This window comes from Tachyglossus aculeatus, chromosome X1, assembly GCF_015852505.1.
Source record: "Tachyglossus aculeatus isolate mTacAcu1 chromosome X1, mTacAcu1.pri, whole genome shotgun sequence".
Lineage (NCBI taxonomy): Eukaryota > Metazoa > Chordata > Mammalia > Monotremata > Tachyglossidae > Tachyglossus > Tachyglossus aculeatus.
Window position 1 is genome coordinate 98,193,244 of NC_052101.1, and position 6,892 is coordinate 98,200,135.

General features: G+C 42.3%; 1 pseudogene; it reads left to right on the top strand.

Moving 5' to 3' along the window:
- Nucleotides 1–3,927: 3,927 nt before the first annotated feature.
- On the top strand, nucleotides 3,928–6,588 carry LOC119949890 (annotated as a pseudogene).
- The last annotated feature ends 304 nt before the right edge of the window (nucleotides 6,589–6,892 follow it).

Genomic DNA, 6,892 nt, shown 5'->3' on the forward strand with positions numbered 1-6,892 from the left:
CCCTTGAGAGATTTGGGCCTCTTTCTTTCTTTCTTTCTTTCTTTCTTTCTTTCTTTTTCTTTCTTTCTTTCTTTTTCTTTCTTTCTTTCTTTCTTTCTTTCTTTCTTTCTTTCTTTCTTTCTTTCTTTCTCTCTCTCTTTCATTCTTTCTCTCTCTCTTTCATTCTTTCTCTCTCTTTTTTACTTTTTCTTTCATTCATTCTTTCTCTCTCTTTTCTTTCTTTCCTTTTCCTTTCCTTTTCTTTCCTTTTCCTTTCCTTTTCTTTCCCTTTTTCTCTTTCTTTTCCTTTTCCTTTTCCCCCTTTCTTTTCTTTTCCTTTTCTTTTCCTTTCCTTTCTTTCCTTTTCTTTTCTCTCTCTCTCTCATTCTCTTGCCCTCTCTCACTCCCTCTCTGTAATATTTATTGAGTGCAGAATACTGTGTGCAGAATACTATACTAAGCACTTGGAAGAGTACAATGTAACAGAATTGGTAGAAGTTCTTTGCCTGCCATGAGCTTACAGTATAGAGGAGGATACAGACATTAATCTAAATAGGGATATGTACATAAGTGCTGTGGGGCTGAGGGACTAGTGAATAAATGGTGCAAAATCTAGCGCAAGGGTGATGCAGCAGGGAGTGGGAGAAGAGTAAATGAGTGCCTAGTCAGGGAAGGCCTCAAATTGGAGATGGGCCTTCAATAAGGCTTTGAATGAAGGCAGGGAGAATGATGGTCTGTAGGATATGAAGAAGGAGGATGTTCCAGGCCAGAGGCAGGACTTGGGTGAGAGGTCAAAAGTGAGCTAGATGAGATAGAGGTACAGTGAGGAGGTTGGCATTAGAGGTGCAAAGTTTGCAGGCTGGGTTGTAGTAGGAAATCATGGAGGTAAGGTAGGAGAGGGCAAGGTGATTGAATGCTTTAAAGTTTCAAACTGCACCTGGCGGCTTTGAATGTCTGTGTAGACCATTCATTCATTCAGTCGTATTTACTGAGTGCTTACTGTGTGCAGAGCACTGTACTAAGCACTTGGAAAGTACAATTCAGCAATAGAGACAATCCCTTCCCACAACGGGCAGGCAGGAATCCTCTGGTCAAGAATTCATTCAATTGTATTTATTGAGCGCTTACTGTGTGCAGAGCACTGTACTAAGCGCTTGGAAAGTACAAGTTGGCAACATATAGAGACAGTCCCTACCCAACAGTGGGCTCACAGTCTGGAAGGGGGAGACAGACAACAAAACAAAACATATTAACAAAATAAAATAAATAGAATAAATATGTACAAATAAAATAGAGTAATAAATACGTACAAACATATATACATATATACAGGTGCTGTGGGGAGGGGAAGGAGGTAAGGTGGAGAGGGGGAGGAGGGGGAGAGGAAGGAGGGGGCTCAGTCTGGGAAGGCCTCCTGGAGGAGGTGAGCTCTCAGTAGGGCTTTGAAGGGAGGAAGAGAGCTAGCTTGGCAGATGTGCGGAGGGAGGGCATTCCAGGCCGGGGGATGACATGGGCCAGGGATCGACGGTGGGACAGGCGAGAACGAGGCACAGTGAGGAGATTAGAGGCAGAGGAGCGGAGGGTGTGGGCTGGGCTGTAGAAGGAAAGAAGGGAGGTGAGGTAGGAGGGGGCGAGGTGATGGAGAACCTTGAAGCCAAGGGTGAGGAGTTTTTGCCTGATGTGTAGGTTGATTGGTAGCCACTGGAGATTTTTGAGGAGGGGAGTAACATGCCCAGAGCATTTCCACACAAAGACGATCTGGGCAGCGGTGTGAAGTATGGATTGAAGTGGGGAGAGACAGGAGGATGGGAGATCAGAAAGGAGGCTGATGCAGTAATCCAGTCGGGATAGGATGAGCGATTGAACGAGCAGGGTAGTGGTTTGGATGGAGAGGAAAGAGCAGATCTTGGCAATGTTGCGGAGGTGAGACCGGCAGGTTTTGGTGGCGGATCGGATGTGAGGGGTGAACGAGAGAGTGGAGTCGAGGATAACACCAAGGTTGCAGGCTGATGAGACGGGAAGGATGGAAGTGCCATCAACAGTGATGGGAAAGTCAGGGAGAGGGCAGGGTTTGGGAGGGAAGATAAGGAGTTCAGTCTTGGACATATATGGGGATTGCAGTTTATCCCTATATTTCTTCTTCATCCCCAATTAAGATCCCAAATTTGAACTGTGCTTTCCAGACCTGATGGTGGGTAGTAGTGCTCTGGGCATACATAGATCATGATCTACACTGCATTTTGCTTGGACATGTAGCAGACAATTGAGCTCATTCACTCAATCACCATTCGATTCCTACTTTTTAAGAGAACCTAAGACCCAGAGGCTAAGTGGTTTGCCAAAAGCCAGATAAAATTACTATAGTAAAAACTGCATTATACTGTTTTCCATTTTGTGCCATGTTCATTTTGATGTTTTCCACCCAAAGTTTCCTAAACACAGTTATGTGGTAAAATTTTCCCATATGTAACATTCAAATATTCAACATTCACAGTGTCCCATATGTTACACTGCCTCTTGGAAAAGATGAGGAAGTATTACTTGTTGAAGACCATCATCACGTTGAATTTATTCAGATAGTTCAAAGTGTCTGTGGTTATGCATACTGGCCTGCAATATTCAGAATTAGAAAATATAAATTTATGATGAGGGAAAAACTGAAAAAATGGCAGGAAACTACTAAAATACACTTGTATTTCCAAGATCTTTATCTTCTTCAGATGAGAGTGTCTTTCTCCAAGATTCTTAGCATGGAAAATTGCAATTAATGGACTATCAATTCATCTTGGAAATCAGTTACAAATGACTGTTGTGATGAATTGTCTTTTATCCAGATTTACAAATACCAAATTAATGCTACTCTTCGTAGCTTAATTGCTGCTACTCTACGGAGCTTCCAAGAAATTCCAGTTCCAATGATCGCTATAGAATTGCTTTGAAAAATGCAATCTGCATAGTGACCAGTCTTAAAACAAGTTCCCCAATTTATGGCCAGAGAGGTTATAGTAGAAAGACAATGATATGAACACCTGTTTTCTAATAACAATAATAATAATAATTGTAGACTGTAAGCTCGTTGTGGGCAGGGGCTGTGTCTAACAACTCTGTTCTGTTGTATTATCCCAGGGGCTTAGTACAGTAATCTGCATACAGGGAGCACTCAATAAATACAATGTATTGATTGGTATTCATTAAGCATTTACTATGTGCAAACACTGTACTAAGTGCTGGGGTTAGAGACAAGATAATCAGGTAAAGCACAGTCCCTGTCCCCCATGGGGCTCATACTCTAAGTAGGAGTAAGACCAGGTGTTGAATCTCCATTTCACTTTTGAGGAAACTGAGGCACAAAGAAGTTAAGTGACTTGGCCAAGGTCACACATCAGGCAAGTGACAGATTCAGAATTAGAACCCAGGTATTCTGAGTTCTATATTATTCAGTTACCCAAAGCTCTAGTAATCAGATCTAGCCCAAAACCCAATTACTGTGGGTAGCTGGTTTTCTATTACAGTGGTTTCTGCATCAGCTGTGGTAGAACTTATTTCATTTCATTTTCCTGCCCACATAGCTCCTGCAGGGAGAGAGTGAGCAGGTATCAAATATAAAGCATGGTCCATTTTTTAATCTTATTTTCAAGGATGAGCAGTGTTCGTTCCTTCTTTAAAGAATGGTTTGTGCAAAAGCAAATACTGAGACTATTCTAGAATCGTTAGGATGTTATGGGAAGAATTCCAAAGTCAGTATATCACAGAGCACTTCTCAATGATTACCATGTGCTACACTTGGTTAACAGCATATGAAGACACAGAGTCTTTCTGACTAAGCCCAGCAGTGTCTCTTTAGTAATCGTTTCTGGAAATGCACAGTGAGCTCACAAATGGGAAATTAAGGTACTCAGTTATCAGAAACCAAACAGCAAGAGATCTTGAGTTTCTTGATGAGTCACAATGTCAGGCAGGCAGTTGCCCTGCAGTGATGGCCTTAAAATGTTTTCTTCTGTGGTGCAGGATGAGGTCAGAAGCCATGAAAGAAACATCCCACATCACGATATAAGAAAAGAATATGATCGATCACTGTTAAAATCCTAAAGGGTAACTTTTTCTTTAATAGCTCTTTTTCCCTTCTGAAGGTGAAGATAAAGAGAATGTGCTTCTTAGATGGTCTGGGGTCCCGGGTGGCTGGGTAACATGATTAAGCAGCCTTCAAAATCACCCCCTCAAAATAATGCTGCACTTAATAAATAGTCCACTGAGAGAAATCTCACTTAGGGGGAGAATGCGGGGATGGGGAAGAGGGGTTGGAGAAAGTGTGGACAATCAGACTCAACTTTATTTGTTCTAAGTGTAACTTCTTTCAGGGATTGGGTCTGTAAGGTTGGAGTAATTTGCATAACTTACTTAATCAGAGGTTTATCTCTCTGCTCTCAGAAAGAAACTCAGCCATTTAGTGGGCTCCTGGGATTGAAGGAAGTCTTAAGTCTAAACTGTTTTTTCACCTTCAAATTGACTTGGGCATGTTTCCCTTTTTCTGATTCCAAAGTGTCAATCTACTAAATTAACTCGAATTTCCCCATAGTTTTAGGGATAAATAAACAAATTTGGCAGGATACTACTATCTCAACTGAGTTATGTAGCTGAAGTTATTGCAAAGACTTATCAGTCACCATGATATTTTAGCTTATGGCACAATATCCACGCACAACCTCATAGATCTTACCTCATGCAGAGAACTGGGCTCATTCTTATATCTTAAGGAAAAAGAGAAGCAGCATTGCGTAGTGGTTAGAGCCTGGGCCTGGGAGGTAGAAGGTCATAGGTTCTAATCATGGCTCAGCCACATATCTGCTGTGTGACCTTGGGCAAATCACTTAACTTCTCTGTGCCTCAGTTCCCTCATCAGTAAAATGGGGATTGAGACTGTGAGCCCCATGTGGGACAGGAACTGTGTCCAACCTGGTTTGCTTGTATCCACCCCAGCACTTAGTACAGTGCCTGGTGGCATAGTAAGCACTAAACAAATACCATTATTATTATTATTATTATATACTGAGCACTGTCCGTAGCACTGGGGTAGGTAGATACAAGAGGTATGTCTGTCAAGTCAGACACAGTCCTTATGCTACATGGTGCTCACAGTCTAAGGGCAGGAGGTAGAACAGGTATTTAATCTCCATTTAATAGATGAGGAAGTTGAGGCATAGAAAAGTTAAGTAACTTGCCCAAGTCACACAGTAGGTAAGCGGCAGAGGCAGGATTAGAACCTAGGTCCCCTGACTCCTAGACTCATGCTCTTCCCACTAGGCAACCCTGCCTAGTTCATAAGCTAACACCCATTAACAGATAATGGAGACTCACCTTTCATTGCCAAGTAGCACAAGTGTTTTCTCAAGGTCCTAGTGTCTGGAAAATCACCTTTTGGTATAAGAGGGAGTCTGGAGAGCTTTTAGTTAATTGTAACCTCATCCTCCAGACTATAGGCTTGTTGTGGGCAGGGAATGTGTCTACCACCTCTATTACAATTGTACTCTCCTAAGTAGTTGGTACAGTTCTGTAAACACAGTAGTAAGCACTCAGTAAATACAATTGATTGATTGATGGAGAAGAGCCCAAAGAGGATGTGTCTAGCTAATGAGGCTGGCCCTTAGGAGGTAAACTTCAATGTGTGACAACCTGGGAGATGGACAGTCAGTGTTAAGGAGTTTAAATCACTTTCTGGCTGCTCTCTGAATCATTGGCAGCCTGGCTGGGTCATGGCAGGTCCTAGACCTGTTTCAGACCCTGCCGCGCATTAGTCTGACCAACCCGATGCCCAGCCCTGGGTCCAAGAGGATGAATAGAGGACAGAGAGGAAGGCAAAGTGGTTGATTATGTGGCAAAGGGTATAAAGTTCAGGTATAAAGTTCGTTCCTGTTTAGGCTTTGAGGGGGGTTACACCCCACTTTTTCTGCATCTCCCAATATATGGCTTCAAATGAAGGACACAGTTTCAGGCATCAGTATTGCCTCTAAGTCTCAGGGGACTGCAGTACCTTGTGGACTTGGTCCAAGTCGACCCTACTCAGTCCGTTGATTTGACCCAGTATTTTAATGCAAAGCGCATGACAATCCAGCCCATGAAGGTAGACTACAGGATCCAGTTGGTAGAGGAAGGTGTGGATACCTTTGAGGCTAAAGTAAATGTTGAGGTTCAGTTAGGTTCAGAACTGGCCATTGCGGCAATTGAAAAAAATGGCAGCACTATTATAAACTCCTTCTATGATCTGATAAGTGTGGCAATTCTTTGTAAACCTGTTCCCTTTTGTGTGTGTGGAAAGTCTATTCCAAAGCACATGCTCCTCCATGAAGAGTTGGTTCCGTACTACACGGATATCAGGTTTTGGGATTACCTGGTGGATACAGCCAAGCTTCCTGAAGCCAGACATAACTAGCCAAAACATATGGCTACATTTTGCCAGGTATCACTAAGGATGAACTATTCAAAATGCTGAACACCTGCAAAGACCCAGGACAGATTTTCTTTGGCTTTGCTCCAGGTTGGGTGGTGAATATAGCCAAACAGAAAATCTTGAAGCCTACATATGAAAATCTGTTGATGCACTATAGCTCTTGAATCCTGGGCCCAGAGGATAGTTGTAGGAGTTCTGGAAACATTCAGGATATTTTTTGCTTCTTCTTCCCATTTAACCTGTTCTGAAATAGTATTAATTTCTTGCATAGTTGCTCTCTTTTTGCTTTTTCTAAGTGAAGAGGTAACACATTTAAGAAAATAATTTTCAGTAGTTTCAATGTATTTAAATAGACAGTCTCATCTATATGGTGGCCAACAGTTTGAGATTTACATGTTGTCAACACCCACTCTCTCCACTTTCTCTCCTCCAATTCTCTCTTGATCCCCTTCAATCTGGTTTCTTCCC